The sequence below is a fragment of the Lepidothrix coronata genome, unplaced genomic scaffold, assembly GCF_001604755.1.
Source record: "Lepidothrix coronata isolate B3197 unplaced genomic scaffold, Lepidothrix_coronata-1.0 Scaffold124, whole genome shotgun sequence".
NCBI classification, from domain to species: Eukaryota; Metazoa; Chordata; class Aves; order Passeriformes; family Pipridae; genus Lepidothrix; species Lepidothrix coronata.
Genome location: NW_016690304.1, coordinates 877,668 through 900,896, shown reverse-complemented (window position 1 = coordinate 900,896; position 23,229 = coordinate 877,668).

Genomic DNA, 23,229 nt, shown 5'->3' with positions numbered 1-23,229 from the left:
TTCTTATCTTCCAGCACTTTAGTTCATATCCTTTCCCAGACCTTAGCAACAACTTTCCCAGGAGAACTGAGACAAGATTATAATGTACATAATCAGACCTCAGCCACAAACAGTCCCTTGTCCAGTAGTTACACTTATGAGTTCAAAATAAACTGTAGTGTGGAGGGGAAAAGCAGGATCAGTGGCAGCAACGCCAATGCAAAACAAAGTGGAAAAGTATTTCATTATAATCAAGTTGTACTCAGCACTGTGGATGCGAAAGGAAGTAGAGCATTGAATTCAGTGAGCTCAGAGGGAGCAGGAGGCACAGGGAGTAGAGGATTACAGATACCCAGCTGATTACCAGTACATTTTATCTCTGGAAAGTACACACAGGTAGCATTCTTCATAGAAATACTGTTTTTGAGGGGAAAAAAAAATGCAGATTTATGGCACGTCAGCATTTAATAGTATTTTTTATTTTGTTGTGTTTGCTGAATTGTTCATACCAGCAGAATAAGAAACACGGAAACTACGATGCTACATTTTAATACTGTGACTTGAATTACCTTATGAGCTAATTTTTCACTTTAAATGTTTTTGGCTTTCACTTTTTGAAAGTATAAACAAAAAGATTAAAAGCTCAATATTTAAGCTTTTTTTCAAACTATCACTGCTGCCAGGAACTTCAAAACTGACGTCCTGCACAGGACACAACTGCCATCTGCCTCAGTATCTCAGCACCAACCCTCCATCTGAACCCAGGGCACTGCTCACAGAGCACACACCATTTCCTTACTGGGAATTCTTTAGACAATGATAATGGATTGGCAAGTCTTGTCCAATTAAGGATTCTTTAAAAAAAAATAAAAATAAAAATAATTTGCTATTATGGTTATTATAACCTCTTTACAAATATTTTCCACTGGGCTTGGGATGCCTCTTATTGAAAGATCTGGGCACCTGGAGTTTCCAGGCTGTCCATGGTGGAATTAGAGATGCTGAGATTCTTCATGGCTAGAGCTACTTTTGTACAAACACCAAAACAGCAATGTTAAATCATCAAATACATCAAATCTTACCCTTTCAAAGTGAATGGTGAAACTTCCACTGAATCCCTGAGACATCTGTTAAGTCAGGATTTGGGGCAGTGCAAGAGCTAAACTGGCAACTGGAGACAAATTTTTCCATAGTGTGATGGCAGAGAAAAATATATGGGATAAGCTACCCTGGAGGTAAAAGCTTGAAGAATTTCCTGAGGTCTCTTAAGCTCTGCAGTTTGAAGTGATTCTCTGGGTGATCTTGTAGTAAGGGGGTGCCTTTTAGCTAACAACAGCCTTTTTCAGCCTCCAGCCCAGATGGAAGAGGCTGGAGCAGGGCACAGGGCATACAGGGCCCAGCAATGTAATGCTACAAGGTGGTCTCATTTAGCTGGCATGTGTCGAGTGTGCCACTGCCTTGGGCAGTGCAAGAACATGTGTGTGGAACCAAGCCAGCTCAGTCCTGTGCTTGGCAGTGTCCAGCAGGATGGAGTGTAAGACTGGAGGAAACATTTTGGGGCACTTCCCTGGAATAGTCTCCATGTTACTGTTTGTGCCTCAGGGAGTGTCTGAGTTTTTCCTGGGACATTACCCTCTATCTGTTCATTTAATTTGTCCAATCCCCCTTTTGTGGTTCACTTCTGTGCCTTACCCACCCCACATTCAATTCTTCTAAACCTTTGCTGGATGCCACCTGCTTCTGGTAAAAAAAACCATGCAAACTGAAACAACCACCTAATCCCCCTTTCCACTCCCATTCCCTTCGTAACTGTGTAGGACGTTGTTGTCTCTCCCTCAACCATCTTTCTCAAGCTGCAGAATCCTGATTTATTAGCCATTGTTTACACAGAAGCTGTTGCTTCTGATCTTTGATCTTTTCAGTCTTCAGGTGTGGAAACAGTTGAAGTTCGTGCTCAGTTTCGTGTGTCTCTATGTCAGGGAGGGCTTCTGTGTAGGGTTTCAGAAATTCCAGGTGGCAATTCTGCATGTCCTCTTCGTTGTTTATTTTGGAATTAAGTTCTCATTAACCTTTCAGACACATTATTCTATGCATCACTGTACAGTATATCGAGCATATATGAAATATGCCCAACGTCTTCATTTTCTTTTAATGCAATGACTGGAATTTAGTGAGGTATTTCATGGATTCATTACACTGCAAATAGAGTAAAGGCATGTCTTTCTTGCTGTCTCCTTTACACTACTTTAAAATGAATCATCCTGTGCCACAATAGCATATGACAGCTGTAAAGAATCACAGACCTTGCTCTAAGCCAAAATTTCTTTTTTAAAAAACACCCGGGCCAACACAATGTTATTTCAAGAGCTTTCTGTTTGGGTCTTTCTTTTCTGTACCCCTATAGACCTAGATATGTCCACACTGATTTATGAAGCACTATCTGTAGGCCTAACCTGGTTCTGCAAATTCTATCCTGGGCAAGGCTTATTTGAAATGGAGATATTTGGGGCTATGAACAAGGAAGTGCTTAGGTTTCGGTGTTTTTGTCACAGAATTTCAGTGGAATTTGTTTCTGCACTCCAAGGTACATACAGACATTAAGGTAAAACACCAGACAACATCATTTCTTCTGCACACACCCCAGCAGACAGCATGGAGAGCCTAATGGTGCACAGAAGGGATAAAAAGTGGGATCTGACAGTGACAAAAGAGCTGTCTGGCAGCTCTGTAATGTCAGCATTAGATGATCAAGATCACTGGAGAAGACAAAGATTTCTGCTACTTTTTGAAGTGCTTCAGATACTACAGTGACCTGTGATTGCTATTATACACTATCACCTATCTGAAAAAAATGAGATATGAGTTACACACATAGTACAGACTAATTCTGAGGACTATTCTCCTGGCTTTTTGCCTTTCACTTCTAAAAGCCTCTCTTCATATTTGGGAATGGTTGTAAATTTCCCAAACGTGATTCTACTCCCAAAGAACCAATTCTTTGGCCTTTTTTTACTGTGATTTGCAAGTTTCAGAAATGTAGCCACTCTGGAGGGATGGGATGGAAAGAGGAAATAATTATAGAATCTTAAGGGTTAGAGAGTTGGAGAATTTTAAGAACTTCAAGCCTTATTGACCTGAAACAAATATTGTCCAACATTTGCAATTCTGTTAGCTCCACTTATATAAGTTAGTAACTGGATAAGAGCAATTGGTCAAAAGCAATGCAGGAAATTGCTACTGAATAATGAAAGGGAGGAAATTGCTGGTGCCCTCCAACAATGCACATGCATTTTAGGATTGTGGTGGACAAGTCCAGTCAGCCCTGTTGGTGTCACCAGCAATTAAGGTTTCATAAACTTTTTTTTTTTTGAGAGAAAAAGTACTATTGCAAGAGTTGTGGTTCCAGGTTCTGCCTTTCAAAAGCTCCAAGGCCCTCAGTATATTAGTCACCATCCCTGGAAGGTATCCTTTAGTCTTTGGAGATAACGTTCCTCCAGGCAAAGTCCACATCTGTTCAAACTAGTAATGTGTTCAATATCTGAAAATATCCAAAATCACTCAGAGGTAAAAGTGTGTGCAGCTTCTGGGCACCAGGATGGGAAACTTCTGTTGTTTGTGTCTAGGCTTGTTTGAGTGTTTGCTCTTAATCAGCACTTGAAAGAAGAGATTGATTTACAAAGCAGAATTTCAGATGAGGTAATTAAACAAACAAAAAACTGAATCAAAGATAAACAAAAGCAGTGGCTCCTTTAAAGCACCAATGGGATGAACAGGAAAATAAAGTAATATAATTAACTAAAGTAGTCACCAGATAAATGGTTTTAGGGTCAATGAATATCTATGGGGTGCTCCATTAAAGCTAAAATATGTTGACCTGTTTCTCTGGGATTACTATACTAATGCAAGAGGAATGAACAGCAGTGTTCATAGGTTAAACTTAATTTAATTGTCTTGAAGTATTTCTGGCCATAATGGTACGTTTGCTTAAGATACATGCCACAAACAGAAATGATTGCCTTCAAATGGGGTTGGGTCTGCATTCTTTCATGGAAATGAAGTGATTCTGTTGTTTTTCAGGGCACACTTGAAACACTGTGAAATAGTTTAGGATGTTTGTTCCCGTAAAGGAAAAAAGAATCTTCTATGAAATTCGTATTTCTTCATTACATCAATCTGCCAAAATTATAGGTATCTGAGAAATTCAACAGATCTGTAGTATCTTTTAAAAGATTTATATTTGGAAAGATTGCAAAGATGTTTTACAACTTTTTATCAGTGATTAGTTAATGAAAATCAAGAAAGATATTTAAATTATCAACAAATATTTAGTTGATACTGGTACAGTATTTTTCCTTTTGGAGATATAGACCTGTTAACTCACTTATGAACATTTAAATGAGCTTGTGAACACTGACATGCACCCACACTGATCGCTGGCTGTGCTGAGCTTTGCAGTCCATACAGAGCAGGCACTAGATGGTTTTGTTTTCAGTATACATTTCCAGGCCAAGATAAAAATATCTCTGCTTTTCTCTGTTTGCATAAAACTGTAGTTTAGTTAAAGTATTCCTGTACTGGGTCAGATTAAATTTGTTCTTCAGAAAACCCATGAGGGGAAGGTAATTTCAGTTCATTTGCTGCACCTCTCTGCTGGCTCTCAAGTGTGGTATAACCTCCTGGAACTTTCCTCCAAGGACTGTGCACACTGATGCCCATCTTAAAGACCCATTTCTGTCACGCAGCCTACAGTGAATTGGATTAACTTACACCCTGCTCCTGCTCTCCTTCCCACAACCCATATCTCATTCTCTATTGCCTTCAGATATTTGAGCATCTTGAAATGGGGACTGTCCTTGAGGTTTCTGGAAGGAAAGTGGGACAGAGGGTGTGCGGGGCAATTAAAGGACAGAGTTTATGTTTGACGATTCCCAAACAGGTGTCAAGGATCTAACAAAGTGAGGAGCTCTACTCGGGGTAACAAATCATTTCTCACTGTCTCTTGAGGCACATTGTCTCTGTTTCTTACCACAGCACAAACAAGGAGGCAAATTGTGGCAAATGCTCCAGAGCTGCTCGTTTTGTGCTTTGTGTGCTCAGTGGTTGAATCACAGGGTTAAGAAAGGATCTGAAGAGACAATTTAGATCACTGCTCTTTCCAGCTCTGTCCACACTTAGGTTTGAAACTGGTAGCTAGAATTAAACATTATGCTTTACCTGAACTCTTCTCAGAGGGTTTAGGACTATTCTGCATTTAACTGAGTACTTCATAAAAGAGAGAAGTCTGAGCTAAGGAAACTGTTACGTTTTTACCTATAATCTTTTTCTGCTAACTTCACTTTCGTTGTTTGGTTGTGTTTTGGAGGACATGGGATGGGGTTGGTTTTTTTCCACCTGGATATAGGGAAATAGTTTATTCCTATAAAATCTTTAATCAGTGGAACAGGTTGATAAGGGAGGTACTGCAGCCTCCACTCTTGGAGCTTTTCAAGTCCAGAGAGGGTGAAGCCGTGAGTGCCAGCATTGAACCTCATGCAGCTCACCCTGCCTTGAGCAGGAGGGTGGACTTGAAACCTTGAAGTCCTTTCTGAGCTGAATTATCCTGTGTTCTTATGCCTGTTATTGAGTTTGTCCGCTGAGAGGGATTTTTTGCTCCCTCTGATTACACAGAGATAAAAGACGCACATCCTCCCCCCCTAAGTAAGTAGAAACATATTATTAGAGTGTAATATACGTTCTGGTTACCAAACTGAAACACAGTGCCTTCAGTGCAAGACAAATTTCAGTGTACTCAACACCATGAGAGGCATTTATGATTAAATTATTGCTGTGAAGTGCTTATGAACAGAAAGCACAGGCTGGAGGGGTTCACCTGTCCTTGCAAGCCTCGTCTCATGCCAGTTTACCCATTTATCCTTTGCCAGCACTATGCTTTGGACTTCTTTCACATTTCCACTGTGTACCTTGAACACAGATGTATTTGTTTGCAGCTGGCATTTTGCTGGGCTAAACAAGAAATACTTTTAGTCTTTTTTTCATCTCTTAGGGGACAGGCTCTAATCACCCTCCTGCCTTCTCTGGGTCCAGTGCTGACTGAGATCTGGGGAACAGCTTTGCAGCTGTTCTAGAGAAGGTCTCAACACTGTGCTCTGTTTTCTTGTCATTTCCAGGTGCCACACTCCTAGCATTTCACACAACTTTCTGTAGTCAACAAACGCCTGACTTCGCATTTTATATTACTCTCCCTTCCTCCCTCTCTTCTCTTGGCCAGTTCCTTACATGTTTTACCTAATCTCCATGTTCCTGGGTTTAGGTATTACTTCAGAGAAGCCACAGTGAGTGGGCCTGTCCCATTTCCTGTGCCAGAGAAGCAAAGCAGAACAGCCACACACGGCAGGCTGGGGCAGCTGGTACAGCCAGATCTCCTGCTCCATTTACATCCTGCTTTCGACTACACTTCCCTACAGAACGTGTTCAAGAGCCTTGAGTGTCATCGAGGTAAAACTGACGGATCTGCTGTTATTTGGCTCACCTTTTGCCCTCTCTCTGAAGTATAACTATGATTTCAGCTCCTTTTTGGTCAGGCAGTGCCTCACCTCCATTTGATAGAGGCCGCTCCTATTTCACTTGCACTTCATCTCTCGATGCTTTCATGTATTCTGGAATGGAGACTCTGGTCCTCACAGTGTAAGCACATTAAATCCTTTGATCTGTGTGGGTTTTTTGACAGTGGCAGCTTCCATTTCAGTACTTTATTCCCATTAGACTGTGTGGTTTTTGCCTTAGACTCTTCACTTTTTCCCTTACTGAAAGCCGAAGAAAAGTATTCATTCTAAAATAAATTCCTTACAAATAATATTAAATCCATTCTTACAGAATCTTAACATATTCTCTTCTTTTTATGTTCTATTTATAGAAGTGAAGACACTTTTTACTATGTAGAAAACATTTGATTTGGGGCCATTCTCAAATTATTCTTACACTTTTTATCTCTAAAATGTAGCTTTCTCGTGCTTCTTATTTTCCTACTGGTGTGTAGCTAATATCTCTTTAGGGGTGATTATCACCCCGTTAGGGCTGGAAGCATTCTGAAGAAGTTCTTTCCTTTTTTCAGAAAAAGTTTTAGATGATTTTGAGTTTCTGAGCTCATCTATGTCCCAAGGCTCTTCTGTTCATTTCAGGTACTAGTGCTCTTAATTTTTCAGGGTTTTTGTTGTGGAGGGTTTGTTGTTGTTGTTGTTCTTCTATTTTTTAATTGAAAATGTTTGTTTACAGTCTGGTTTTATATATTCTTTAATTTGGAAGCAGAACCAACTCTTGATCTTATTGGTTATTCTAATAAGAATAATGTTGGGTGATGAGTAACTGAAAACGTAAATGATAGTATTCATTATTATTGGCTTAACATACACTGTGTGTATGCATTGTGTGTAGTATTTTGGTGTGTATATACATTGTGAAATATATATTTTGTTATGTCAAAACCTGTGAGGCCCTACCACTAACCCAGGAAATGACCAGACCCTACTGTTGTCAGGGACTGATTTCTGAGCATAAACCAGGAAAGGTACTGCCTTGTATAGCAATGCAAGAGCCCACTGCTGGTTTGCAGTCAGACCTTACAAGAGCAATAGCTACTCCTTTCCCTGAGCAGTATGTCTGCAATATATTGTATTACCCACCTGGTAAAACAACAGGCACCAGGAGCAACGCGGCATCAGGGCACTGGGCTCTGGCTGTTTGGGAATGTGTCTCCTGAGTAACAGCAGTGACCTCTGCTTGTACCCCCTCAGATTAAGAGTGGTCTCTCCTAGGAGATGGCCTCTCTCCAGCCTGCTTTGTTCTGTCTGTTCTCATATTTATTACTTCACAGTTTACCCAGCAATAGCCTTAAAGAGAGAGAAGGGCCAGAGAAGGGAACAGAGCTGGGGAAGGGTCTGGAAGCTTAAGTCCCATGAGGAACAGCTGAGGGAGCTGGTGGGGCTCAGCCTGGAGAAAAGGAGGCTCAGGGGGGACCTTCTGGCTCTGCAAGTCCCTGACAGGAGGGGGGAGCCGGGGGGGGTCGGGCTCTGCTCCCAGGGAACAAGGGACAGGAGGAGAGGGAACGGCCTCCAGCTGTGCCAGGGGAGGCTCAGGTTGGCCAGGAGGAGGAATTTGTTGCTGGAAAGGGTGGTCAGGCCTTGGCAGGGGCTGTCCATGGAGGTTTGAAGTGCCCATCCCTGGAGGTGTCCCAGGAAGGCCTGGCCGTGGCACTCAGTGCTCTGGGCTGGGGGACAAGGTGGGCATCGGGCACAGGGGGGACTCAATGATCTTGGAGATCTTTTCCAACCTTAATGGTTCTGTGATTCTGAAATGTTACAGCTCACCACCACCTCTATTTCTGCTCTTTCCTCCTGTCCTTGCATACCCCCCATGATATCTCCCTGTTATCTCTTTCCCCATTGTTTCTAGTTCTTTTGTTCTGTTCCTGCAGTGTACTGTGTTGCTTTACAGAAATTGTATATTTATCCTGCCTTGCCCAATGCATTAACTAAATCAAGTCTATACCCCAGAGTAATCTTATTGTCCATCCCCCTTTTACTTTGATCTCTATTAATGCTTTCTCTCTCTTTTCCCTTATCCTTTGGTGTTCATGTTCCGTATATTCTTGCATTACACGAGTCTCTTCTTCCTTTAAAAAGAATAAAAAAAAATCACCCACATAATTTATAGATTAATGCCCTTCTTTTCCACTCTGCCTGCTTTGATTTCAGATGGATGAGAGATGGGCTGTTGTGCAGAGCCTGCCAGCTGGAGTCCTCTTTCCTTCCTGGACATCTCGGAAGGTTCCTTGCAGAAGCAGCTGAGAGTTGTCTGTTGATCTGTGGTAGCTTGAAGCCAGTTTGTCCTTCTCTAGGGACCAGAATAGTTTCACTGAAAATCACCTGTATCCTTTTTCTGTCCATGAGATGCTATGTGCCCTTCAGTTTTTCTTGGTCAAAAGGTGTTTCTAATTCTTGAATTACTTCCTGTCTTCCATGGTCTTTTATATGTGACGTATTTTGCCTTGAGCAACGTGCAGACTCCTCTGATCCTTTCTTCTGAAAGCATCCCCAGGCAGCATTTCACGCAGGAATATATATGCTCTTCTCTTCTAAAGTCAATTTGATGGGACAGCATTTAAAAAGCTACTTAATATTAGTCTGTGTATTTATTTAAAGAAGTTCTATCTACATTTATTTGTATTGCCCTGTAAAATTCAGTGTTTGTGAGAACATCAAAGGAATGAGAAGGCATCAAACACTCAAAAAAGAAATAACCCCCTCTGGTAACAACTTGTAGCTATTTTTCAGCTGTTTGTAAGGCTTGGGTTTTTTATAGCTAAGTCTTAAAGTAGGGTTTCACAGAAGAAGTGTTTCTGAGCACTCTGACTTAGTTTGCTTGTTATTAAGTTATGCCATTTTAGATGGTTATTCAGCAAAGTATTTAATATTCTACCCTTAAATGTTATGCATGTGCTCAAATACTTTGTTGGATTGAGTACTTGAGAGAGAAGCTTCTGCTCTTAGCCCAGGCACCAAAGATTATTACTGTGGAGGAGTTTATTGCTGCTGAGGACATTGTGGCTTCCCAACCAGCAGCAGGAATGAGATTGGAAGATGCAAGCCACTATGCAGAATCCTTTGTTGGGTTCCTTTTTATGTTACCTTAGGCTCAGCATCAACTACCAGAAACCTGGTGCATCCAGAATTTTCAAGAACCTGAAGCAGAACAGAAATATCTCTCTGCCACTGGTTGCAAGAGATTGCTCCTGTAAGGTGAATAAGAAGAGGACATGGTCTGGATCCCCCAGGTTCCGGAGAGAATATCCCAAAGGTATGAGGAGGCAGATGAAGGTGATCAAAGGTCAGGACAACTTCCAAACAAGGAACCAGCCAAAGCAAGACTCTGCAGTGTTGAAAGGTGACTTTCTCCTCATTCACATCTTCTCCACTGCTTCCCAAGGTTCATGTCTTCACATGTTCAGAGTGTAGACTTGTATTCGAGTCTGTGGAGCTGTAGCTGACATAAAACACATAAAATGTTCACATTTATGGGAAAAAATTAAAACAAAGATTGACTTAAAGATCTAATTTGAATACCAGTAAAACTTCAGTGATGTAATTTCCTTTCCTCTGGTCACTAATGTGCTTTCACCATTCACAAACCCTGTGTAAGCAGGCATATTGCACAAGACAGAAAAGAAACTGCAGGTGAAGTGTTTGCAGTCCAGGAAATGATTCTACAGTCAGTGGTGTAGTGCTCTCTGTTCTTTTTCTTTAGTCTGCCTGCACTGTACCCTGCCCCACTCATCTTTTCCCTGTGATCAGTTTGCCTCCAGTTTGAAATCACAGAGGAACCACATGGTAGATCGGTTGGAGAGTCTGTTCAAGGATTTGGCACCTAAGGATAACTGCACTACATTTTGCTTTTCCCACTGAGAACTTACTGTGTTATTTCATCTCCAGTTCATTTTAGGACACCACTAGTGCTCTGCAGCGTAGTTCCCGACACTCCCCCTGTTACTGCAGGCTCACATTACTTTCCAGTGGTGTATTAAGCAGCGTGACAAACATCTGTCACATATTGACTCTTTCATCCTCTCTGCAGGAGGAGTGTTTGTAGCAGAGTAGTTTATTTGGGATTTATCTTGAGCCGAACCTACACATATCTGAACACAAAGAGACAGAAGCACGTGTGGCTTGCTAAGCATTTGTTAAAGGGCATGGAGTTGACTCAAATGAGCCTACTATTTAAGTTGGGAAGTGGTGATGCTTGATATGATCTGCAGTTCCTGTGGGAGCTTGTTGTGTAGTGTGATGTTACTTCACAAGAAAGCTGTGACAAGAACGATCTAAAGTGAAACAAAAATCTTTATGCCCTGTCTGCTGTGTAAGAGACAGTAGTCAGGCTCACTACTTTAACCTCTTAACAATTCTGTATTTTATTTTTTCATCAGTTTTGAGAGTATAAAAGGAGGAATAAGAAGAACCATTCAGTAAAATTATGGAACATTGAAAATGTCAAAAGAATGTTGTTTACTGTTATCTTTGAGAGAACATACAAGTCTATAAAATTGCAATGCCTCATTGTTGTGACAAAGACTGTAAGAAGGACAGAAAGGCTGGCATTAATCCAGTCCTTTGACAGTGACTACAGGAGTGGGAAATAGCACAATTGAATCCACTGATGTTACAGCTTTTCAATTGTAGCCAGTTGGTTAACACCCATGAAGTTTTAGCTGACTTTTAGTTTCCTTCAAGTGACCTGATAGTTCTTTTCTGACTATTTTGAGGCGAGTTGCAAGTGGGAAAGTGTAATGTTTTATTTATTTTAATCTAGTCAAGGGTCCAGTGAATTCATTAAGTTGAAACTGCAGGATGTCTGAACTTGTCTGGGTCAGTTATTTACTCTCAGCTCGTGAAGGAGCTTTTCCCATCCTTCTTTTCCTACACCAGCTGAAAGCAGTGGTGCAGCATGATTATTTCCAGAGCCATCAAGCTCAGGCTATCTATTTTTATGGCCTTGCTGACAGCCATCCCTGGGTTCTTCACATGCCATGCCAGCAGAGCTTTGGGTTATTGTTAGGGATGAGCATTAGCCTGCAGAATTTGAAATGAAAGCACAGCTGGAAGGTATTTGGGGATTGTTGCTTTCTGTTCCTTTCCCAAGGCAACTGATGTTGATGAGTTTGGGGAATATGGGCACAATTGCTCTAATTTAGTGAGGCTGCTCTTAAGTTTGTATAGTATCCTCCTTACTCCATCTAATTTAACTGTTTTAAATGTATTGTCTTCAGGAGCCATTTGAACTTCTGCTATTTCTCGTGAATAGGCTCCTCTGAAGGGCCATGGCAGGTGTCTGGTAGTTCATCCCCCATGATTATTCAGGAGTCCTAAGAAGTAGATGCTTATCTTTTTGATTGCTACATTTAGATAAGATGAACACTAATACGAAGGATGTAAGTCCTGTCCTACTTCCTAACTTTGTAAGGACTTGAGCAACCTGGTCTAGAGGACCGTGGCAGGGGATGGAACTAAATAAGGTGAGATTTAAGGTCGCTTTGAACCCAAACCATCTTATGAGTCTATGATCAGTACTCTTTACTGTAAATTCCAAATTCAGTTTGGACTAAATCCATTTTGTCTGATACTTGTAGGAATAAATTAGAGCACTGTCCTTCTTAATAAATCACAGAATCACAGAATGGTTTGAGTTGGAAGGGTCCTTAAATCTCAGCCAGTCCCACCCCCTGCCATGGGCAGCGACACCTTCCTCTATCCCAGGTTGCTCCAAGCCCCGTCCAACCTTCTCTTGGACACTTCCAGAGACGGGGCAGCCACAGCTTGTCTGGGCAACCTGTGCCAGGGCCTCCCCACCCTCACAGGGAACAATTTCTTCTGTATATCTAACCTAAATTTCCCCTCTTTCAGTTCAAACCCATTCCCCCTTGTCCTGTCACTACAGCTCCTGATGAACAGTCCCTCTCTGGCTTCCTTGTTGTTGCCCTCAGATCCTGCAACCTCATCAACCGTAATGAGAAAAATATCTTGTTATTCTAAGACTCCACCTGTGAATCCTGAACTCTCCAAAATTTTGGTTTGATGTATAAGAAGTCTGCAGAATGTGTTACTCAGTGGTAGAAGTAGCACAGTGGGAGCCAGAAGTCTGAGTCTTATACGAAGATTTTGTTTTAGAAACACTAAGGTAAGTAGTGACATTTAATTCAGAGAATTTCAGAACACGGATAAAGCAGCTCTCAGATACAGACTGGCAGACTGGAGGGTGCAAGAATGAAGTCATTACCTCTCTCCTCATCTTTCTGAATTGGTGGATCTCATGTGTCATCTGAAATATTAAATTTAATTGCTCAGTGGCTTTTTGGAACTAGAGTTATTGAATTAAAAGTAGGGGTTTTTTCTGCTGCTTTGTTTCCCTGAAGAACTTCTAGTCCTCAATTGGTCTGAAAATATATTTACATATCTAAAATTATGTCATTCATTAAGGCAATCAAGCTTTTAATTAAAATCTAAAATAAAGTTTTTTATAAGAGGGTAGTGAAATACTCTGAATTCTTGTTTAAATCTTGTCTTTCAGATATTTATAAATGGTAAATATTATGCGTTTAATCGGTATATACAGATATTAGAAAATGGAAAAATCTTTGAAAATAACCATACATATCTTTAGTATAATTCAGTTATTTCCTTTAAAAATGAAAATCTAATAGCCAGCAATATAATAAAAAGGACTATACCATCTGCTAGCTGCATATAATTATATTAAAAACATCAGTCTGTACTTGATTCAACAATTTTCAAGAGCTTGTTAACCTTTCAAATTTGATTTGTACTATCAATTATACTTAACAAGGAACTTTTTATCCATGGCTTTTATATTTCTTTAATTAGTTCCATAACTCATTTTAGGCATTTTTCTAATAATGTCACACAGTTATACAGCCACAGCAGGATTTTCAGGGATGTCTGGTTTCCCCTTTTTCTTTCCCCACTACCACACTGTAACACTGGTGTGATGATGAATGTTCCCACCTCTGTTTCCACTCCAATCAGCCCACAGCGTGGCTCACCTGAAATATTCTTATGAAATGTGGAAAGGGCCAGACTTTGTGTCTCTGAGAGCAGTGGTGTGAATGGGCTCTGCAGCTGCGCAGCTTCAGGCTGTCCTCTTGAAAGAATGGATTACAGGTATTCCGTAATTATCTCTTGGGTTATCCCTGCTGCTCTTCAAAAAGGTGTGAGAAAGTCTTTTTGCCTCTGATACTTTCAGAGAATTCTCTTCAGCCTGTTGTTCTCACCTTGACCCTTCAGAGGCCAGGTTTGAGCACAGTGTCTGTAAGGACAACTTCAGCACTGCCTTGCAGTTGTGTGAAGCACCAGTCTGATCAGCAGCAGAGGAGGATTAATTTTCACCCCACAAATCCATAAAGTTTACCACTTTCAGGAGTGAGGTAAAAGCTCCTCTCAAGAGACACTGTTATGATTTGGGAAAACAGAAAGATCGTCTAGCATTGGAAAATGTTTAAAAAATCAAAGCGTCAATCTTTCAAAACAGAATATAATTAAGACATAGTTTGTCTGGATCCAAATACTTAAGTACCAAAAAGTTTTTTTCGTATTGGTAACATTCTCATCACTTTCCAGCCTCATAGTTTTATTCACTTTAACTTCTTATCATGATATTTTTCATTATTGTTTCAAAAATACATTTTAGAACATACGTATTCTATGTTAGAGTACTATACTGCAACCAGATTACATTATTTTTCATGTGTACACCTCTCAAATTCACACTAACAGCACTGAGGTGGTGATACCATTTATCATAGCTTAACCTTGCTCTTTAGTTCAGAGCTGCAGGATGGGGAAGGACAAGGAAGGCAGCTTCTCAAAATACTCTTGACAGCTCTTTCTCTGGCCTGTCATTAAAGCTTTCCCCATGGACCTTATGCTAAATCCCAGCTTGAACCTTCCTTACTGCAATTTCAATCCATGACCTCTTGTATCAGCTACAAGTAGGCAGAACAGATTATTTCTCTCTTATTTATAGTGACCTTTCATATATTTGAAAATCGTTTTGCTGGCCTGTAGGCTTAGGCAGTCCCATTTTTGTGACCCCCAGAAATTCCCCAGAACCTGCACCCTAACTAGATATTCCTCAGCTGGATGGTGAAGCCAAGGAGCAGCTGCCTATCCACAGAGATATAAAATTCTGCCTTCTTGCAGCCTGTTTGCTGAAAGCTGTCATGCAAGGAATTAACATCCAATATGGAATAGTGGTGGCTGTAGGCTGGATCCTGCAGAATTCTTCTATAGTCCTCTCCACTTCGATATGGATCTATGGACAATGAGCCCCTGCGTGCAGGTTTTCATGCAGCTTTCCATTTTTAAAGAGGTTTCGGTTCTGTGTGTGCTGTTTACATTCTCCTGGCCCTCCATTCGTCTCCCAGGGGATCTCTAGAAGGACTAGGTTAGTCTAGCCAGCCTTGCAAGTGTGTAGGAAAAAGGTTATCAAAGTAGGCATGCTCTAAGATAGTTTTTCCTCACAGAGCCTGTGAGCTTATCCTTATGTGTTTGGTTTTTATTGTGCTCAGCTATCTTTAATGGTTGACAATTTTAACAAAATAATAATAATAATAATAAAAAAATAATTTAAAAATGGCTCAAAACACCTTGGCCTTAAAACTATTTTAAAATGGGTGATCCTGCCTAAGCCTGTGGCAATTCTGTGCAGTAGCCCAGAGATCACAGTGTCCTGCAGAGGTAGGAGCTTTCATGCCTGCCAGCAAGTCAGGCTAGCTGGAAGCAAGTCATGGAATGTTGTTCCTACTATTCCTGCTATTTTCCATTCTTCTCTTGCCTACTTGTTCATGCAGGCAGGGAAATATTGGGAAAGCAGTCCCTGATGTATCCTTCTGCATCACTGCCTGAACAACTCTTATTTGGTGGCTGCACATTTAAATGAAATTTAGGAGAATATGTTCAAAGGAAGAGACACATGAAACATTTCCAAGAACCTTTGAAAGGTCTACAGTGAAGTGAGGGGAAAAAAGAACAAAAAAACCTCTGTTCAATGAATGTCTCCCCTTCCTCTACTCTCGTATTTCTCATGCTGTATTGCTTTCTTTTTCAAAAAAACCTATGAAGTGCTTGAGGATGGAATTTGTGAATGTGAAAAATCAGCAAAATATGCAAATGCTGTTTCTCCTGAAGCCAGGGGGAGCTCTGCATTAAAGTGAAAGGCTACGATAAGAAGACCATGGATTTTGTGAATATATTGGGATGGCAAGTCCCAGAATTCCAACAAATCAGGTTTTTTCCTGTGCTAAAACATAAATGTATATTCTTATGTTTTTTTCCACCCAAACCTTGAAGAACATGTGCAGTACACTTAGATTGGCAGTTTCGAGTCACCCAGACATTTCATTTCAATGTGCCTGTAACTTTATATGAGAGGATGCTTAAATCATAACCACAGAAACACTTAGCTCTCTAAGATCATTGAGTCCAACTGTTACCCAAGCACTGACCCATGTTCTCAAGTGCCACATTTTCAATTCCTCCTGGGATGGGGACTCCACCACCTCCCTGAGCAGCCCCTGCCAAGGCCTGACCACCCTTTGCAGCAACAAATTCCTCCTCATGGCCAACCTGAGCCTCCCCTGGCACAGCTGGAGGCCGTTCCCTCTCCTCCTGTCCCTTGTTCCCTGGGAGCAGAGCCCGACTCCCCCCGGCTCCCCCCTCCTGTCAGGGACTTGCAGAGCCAGAAGGTCCCCCCTGAGCCTCCTTTTCTCCAGGCTGAGCCCCCCCAGCTCCCTCAGCCGCTCCTCACCAGATTCTAGACCCTCATCTCCTGATTATCTATGAATCCATTGTTACATTGGTGGGTAGTGCACGTTAGAATTGCCTCATCTGGGCAATCTCACTTGTTTCTCACAAGAACATCCGTTTCACAACAGTAATTTACAGTGAAATGTAGCTTAAGTGAAAGTAAAGGGCAGCAGAGCACTGGGGACCCTCCTTAGAGGAGCTGTGGGTGAAGCCAAAGGGAGCTTGAGGAGCATGGTGCTCACAGGGTGGGCTCAGCCTGGGGGGTTGTGCTTCATCTTTGTCTGTTACATAAATCCCCAAAACTGGATTTTTGTTTGTCTCCTTCATTTGAATTCTAGTGGATCACGTCTACAAGTAAATTAAAGCATTATTTCTGCATGGTATTGCAGTGCAAATTGATTATATTTTAAATAAAAAATAGCACTCTAAATTTTAGCAGCCGTAGAAATTCCAGCATATTTTACTATTACAGAAATTCATCATTCACCACTGCATTATTTAATGAAGTTTTGTAGAACATTTAGTGAACAAAAACAGTCCTTGAAAGCTTGTCTGGATTGACTTTGCTCTTCATTTTTCTCCTGCATGATTTTTCCTGTCATTTATATGGTTTTACACCAATGCTAGCTTCATGGGTATTAAACATAACTGTACTTAAAGTAATTTAATTATTCCTTGTACTGAGCATGAGATATTTGTATATAATAGAAAAATATTTTTAAAAATAGTAATTTTTATCAACTTAATAGTTGTTACTCTGTAAGAAAGTTGGTGCTTCTGATTGAGATGTCTGTTTCTGAAACAAAGAACTGTGGCACAAGTTTTGGAAGCTGGTACATACATATGTGTCAAGTTCAAAAGGAAGTGAGCATCCAAATTTATTTCCAATACTCAGTGTTGTTAGCAAATAACATGTAGACTGTATATGAGTTAAATTCAGGGCCTGTATGATAGCTGGATTATTCACAGAGCCACTTAAATGGCATGGAAATACAGAGGGATTTTGATTTTTGGCAATTAAATTACTAGATAACTTTTCTTCTATTAAAAAAACCCCTCAACAGTATTAAAGATGCATTTCTCTATGAATACTGGTTATAAATAGCACAGAATTTTTCAGACTGGGTGCTTGTAAAAGAGTGTAAGTTCTCCCAGAACACACTGCAGGAGTAACAACAGTATCAGTGGTTCCTGTGTCTCACCTTCTGGCCGGTGTTACACCTGAGCTGAAATACAGGAAAAAAGAATTACAAATAGAGTGTTCTGGGCAATTTGTAACTTCATTGTTGGAGCTTCCCCTTTGGCATCTGGTATCCTGGATATAGGTTTCCTTGCTGAAAAGGATTAGTGGCAGATCTTAGTTAATTTAATTTAGAAAGAGTGGAAGTGGTTCTGAGTCTTCAGGACTCATCACCTGGACAGTCAGAATTAATGATGCCACTGCAGTACAGAGCCCCTTCTCAGGGGCTTTAAAGACTCTCTGGAGTACCACACTTCTTTCTGGAAGGTTCTGTACGAACAGGGTGAGGTCAGAAGCTACACCAAGTGCTTCCTTGAGAGTCCACCTGTAGCTTCTTACCTGGAGAGGATGGTCTGAGCTCATGTTTGCCTCCATGCCCTCCAGGTGCCAATGCAAGGTGATCAATCTGCTGTCCCTGAACCTAAAGAGGAACAAATAAGATGAGTAATAAACCCAGCTAATAATAAATAGAAGAAGTAGGGCATAAAGGACAGGGTAGAATATTTTTTAAACCGAGTATCTCAACCTATTTCAGTGAGTAACTGCACAAATAAACTGTTATTCATTTTGAAGGTTAAGCTGTAATAATACCTTTAAAACACTCAAGTAAAGTTCAAATGCAATCTACTATTTATGATAAAGCATTCCCAGTGTTAGAGGCAACTCTTTCCCAAATTGATTATATTCTCTTTTGAGCAGAAGTAAGGTTCAAGCATCTAATTCAGGAAGAGTCATCCATCTTCCTTTCTGCTACTCAGACAGCTCAATAATCTAGTTTCTTCAGAAAGTCTAACTTGCCAATGGAAGGGATATTTCTTTTTCTTCAGCAATACAGGCTCTTTTTAAGTTGTTCCAAGTCTGCTTAGCATTTATGTTCTTCGTAACAGACCTTCATTTTGGAAACAAACCTCATGTGTATCAGAAATGAGAAAAGAAAAACGCCAAATGCCAAATAGGGGCATTTTAAAGATTTTTGAGGCTCACTAAAGAATTTTTTTAAAGATTTACAGATATTTTACAGGTATTCCTACAGCTAAAAAGCTATTACCGTAACCTAGGAGCATATAGTGTTAATTCAAATTATTTTAATTTATTGTTTATGGGGTTTTTTTCACTTTATCAGTGATAAACAACTAAAAATCATGGTCATGAATCTTGTTGGGAACACATCCAGCTAATTGTTTAGCAAATGCTTTTGTTTTGAATTTTAAGAAACAACACTCTTCTTACTTGACTGGAATAATGGTACTTTGTGCTACGGAGCAAATGCAATGTAAATGTGAACAGGAGTTAATCAAGTAATTTCAAATCACAAAATCATTCAGCATTATGATTGAATCTGTCACTGATGTCAGTCATAACACTGGTATAACTTGGCTTTTGCGATGAACTTGGCAAGGGTACATCACTTTCTTTCCAAATACCAAGGAAGAAATGCTGTTTTCAGATTCCTAAGTGATCTGACTGTATTTTTCACAGCTAAAATTGGACGTCTCAGGTGGCATTTAAATTCTTTACTGTCACTGAGTATGAACCAAATTCATTCTGTCTGAAAAACAAAAACGTGGACTTTCTTTCAATGAGCAATCCCCTTTATCGACACATTTTCATAGAATTTACCAAAAGATAAATGAACTTGCCAGCATTAAGTTGCTCCTGTTTTGTTCCAGGTTTCCCCAAGCCATACTGTGATCAGTCTTTTCCCAAAGAAGTTGAAGAGATGACCTTTTAATTTTTGCTCAAGTACAGAATGCTAAACTAAAGTCATAAAACCTCCGCACATTTCAGATGCAAAATCGCCCTGAGCCTGGCACTGCTGCTCCCAAGGCTTGAAACATAGCTTTGTGCCACGACCCAGCCAAGTGTAGCATCAAAGTAATAATGTTATAATTAAGGCAGAGGTGGCACTTTCACTTTGGACATATATTTCGGGTTGACGATACCGTTCTTCCAAAAACTCCCCTCAGGCTTCAAATTTCTCATGTTGCTCTGTCATTTTTTAAGTGTGAATAAAAAACAATTTCTGGTCCATCAGGAATTTGTAATTAGATTTGATTGTGACCTCGATCATCATCTAAGCCCTGCTGGGCAAGAGACTTAAAGACTTGAGATAAACAGAAACTGAGAGAGAAGAGAAGGTTGTGTGGAGACCTCACAGCACCTTCCAGTATCCAAAGGGACTACAGGGGAGCTGGAGGGGAATGTTCATCAGGAACTGGAGTGACAGGACAAGGGGGAATGGTTACAGGCTGACAGAGGGGGAATTCAGGTTACATATATGGAATAAATTGTTCCCTGTGAGGGTGGGGAGGCCCTGGCACAGGTTGCGCAGAGAAACTGTGGCTGCCCCTGGATCCCTGGAAGTGTCCAAGGCCAGGTTGGATGGGGCTTGGAGCAACCTGGGCTGGTGGGAGGTGTCCCTGCCCATGGCAGGGGGTGGAAGAGGGTGATCTTTAAGGTCCCTTCCTACCCAAACCACTGCATGATTATGTTGTCCTAAAATTTAGTACAGATTTAACTTCTGGTTAACCAACCTTGCGTCACATAAACGACCGTAATGGGGAGTCATGCATCTGATTTCATGTATTTCCACGCTTTTCTGAGAAGAAGATTAGTGAAATGGAACAACTGGAAGAACTGAAATAAAAAGTAATTCAGTAATATGCAATTCAAGTGTGTTAACTTGGGGATTATACATAATTTCAGGTGGAATTATGAGTTTTGCAGGAAGAAGAGCAGAATTCAAGTGAAGGAGTCACATTGAATGATGACTGTGAAACAAAAAAAAACATAAATGCATTCTATAAGCTCTGTCAAACAGGACAAAAGATGTGATAATGTATGGTCAGACCACATCAGTTTAAGAAGTGGCGTGACTGCAGGGTGAGAAAAGAGCCTTTTAAGCAGAAAGCTGGTGAAAGTACAAAAGGTTTCCATGTGGAAGGCTGGATGTCCAAGAAAGCTGTGTGACCATTTCTGTACCTTGGGGCACTGGGATCACAGAACACCCTTCTAAGGGATTTTTTTAAAGTACTTTAGCAATTAATAGTTCCTATCTTAGAAAACTTTGTCCTAACTTTGGTTTTACAAATATCAACTGGAAAAATAGACCTAATGACTGTTTGTCTTTCTCGCTGCAGTCACTGGCAGAAGGTGTGACTTTTCAATGGTACCACCTCCATTTGCTTGTGGCTGAAAAATATTAGCATTCCACAATTAAAAAAAAAAAAGAGAGAGAAATATGTAGCTCTATATTTGGTAGTAAAATAATGGTACTGAATATGTTCAAAAATATCCATTTTCTTTTCCCTAGACAAGACCTGTTGCTTGATGATGCTTGAAGCAGCAAAATTATCCCACCCTTCATCCCCACAACCAGAAAGAGAAAACTGACCTATAATCCAGCAGAAGATTTTAATATAACAAACAGAACTGTATCATCTATCAAACAACCTTTCCTTTAACAGAGGAATAATGGTACTGAAAACAAAATGAACTATAAAGCTTCTGCCTGTTATAGGTGTTGCATTGATCAACTCAGTGACCCCGTGGACGAGTTTTAGATTTGCAGAAGCAAAAAAATTTGACTTCCTTTTGCTTGATACAAGAGAATTTTATCACGGGTTGGTGGAAGGGTTTTTGTTACCCCAGAAGGTCAAGCTGATCTTGATTGCTGATTCAAAGGTAAGACTAAAGGCAAGGTAATTTTGCTGAATTGGGACACTTGGTGTTACTGATGTGGCAGGATAATTTGTGATTATAATATATCCATGGTAATATGGAATGGAAAGTAGTGTCATAGTAGCCTGTGAGGTTAAGAAATGGTTGTAAACTGAACATGCAAAGTATATAGAACAACTAGTGAAAAGCACATTTAAGGGAGTTTTTATTTGGAACTTTACTTATGGTGATAATTTGGGAGATTATAGCACATTGGGGGTTTGGGGGGGTTTTGGGGGGGTTTGTTGTTAGGAACTCTGCTCCTTGATTTCTCTTCCTGTTTTTATGATGGAAGAATGTAATAATTTTGAAATGATTGTTTAGAATGAAGTGGATAAAAGAATAGGAAGGGCAAGCTAGGCTACAACAATTTGACATGTACCATGTCATAGGCCATGAAATAAAATTTTTCCTGACTCTTTCTGTCTGAGACCTTTGGAGGAATCTATTTAAAGATGATTAAAACTAAACTGATTATTTTTCCAGTGGGTTTTAAACCCAGTGGCTCTTTTTATTTGTAAAATACATCAGGAAGAATCAGTTTAGAAAATATATGAGACCTTCCCAGAATTGACCACAAACCCTAATTTTATTAAAATTGTGTTAACAAAATTTTAAACTCAATATCAGCTTTCAGTATCACTGTTTGTGAAATTTTCCTAATGAACCCTGAAATGAGTATTATAACCCTTTAAATTTGAATTAACTTTTGAAGGGATTCTGTGAAATTAATAGAAGAGTTGACATTCACTTCAAATAAAAGCTCTTACAGGTTCTTGGAGTCATCTTTCAATTTGGGAATAGAGCAGATATGTTTCCATTAATGTCTGAAGAGCAACACTGGTCTATAAAAGCTGGTGATGTTGCCCAGTTGAATCAGTCTTTAAATAATAAAATCCTAGAATAATATATCATTACTCATCTTTTCAGTGAAGTCCTTTATGAGGCTACAAGATCCATACAGATGGTAGTAATTATGTCATCCTGTTCTTTTAAGATGTTTTTTCTCTAGACTTATTTTTCACCTCTAAGCAAAACACAAAAGAATGTTATGTATAATGCATGGTCATTTAAGCAGAATATTGTCTTAGAATGGTTAGATATTCAATTATTACATACACTGTATCCTTGATAACACAGTTTAGGGAAAAAAATCAGTTAAGCAAGCAGAAGCTTTTTTTCTTAAACTCCATTCTTAAGCAACACTTATTTATTGCCCACTGTTTTCCCTGAAGTAAGGATAGGTGAAAATGCATTCGAATGAAGATAAAATTCTCATTTTAGAACCTGATATTTGGTTAGACATAACACGTGTAAATAAAATACTAGAATTGTTGAAGGAGGTACCTCAAGAAAAGATCTGCTCCTCTCTACAGTGAGCCAAGAGCAAATAGAGATGTTTAACTTTATCTGATCTGTTCCTTCTGTGGAAGGGAACTCCAGAACCTCCCTTATAACCTCTTTTATTACTTCATGGTTCTAATATTAAAGTTCTTATGTGATTTATTTCCCTTCAAGTGGAGTTAATGCCATCACCCCAGGAAGCAGAACCAGAGCCAGGGTTTCACACCTTGGTGACTGGCTGGGCACTTCCTTTTTCCTTCTTGCTGCCCTTCTCAGAGCAGGACAGAGGCCAAGCCTTCTACACCACAGCTTCACCTTTCCTAGACTGAAGCGCTACAAAAAGCAGTGAATTTTCCTTTTGTTGACGAAAGGGTTCTAGTTAAAAGTAAAAAGCTCTTAAAGTGTATCTATGGGGTGTGATTACTGCAGTTTTTTCCAAATGCAGCCAGGCCTTGGTCTAAGGGCTCCTGATAATGGCATTTGCCCTGACAATGGGACCATAGCTTTCCCCAGCAGGGGGTCAAAGGAATTCCTGACAGCCAGAGGAATTGTGGTTTGTGTTTTGGTGCTATTAGGGCA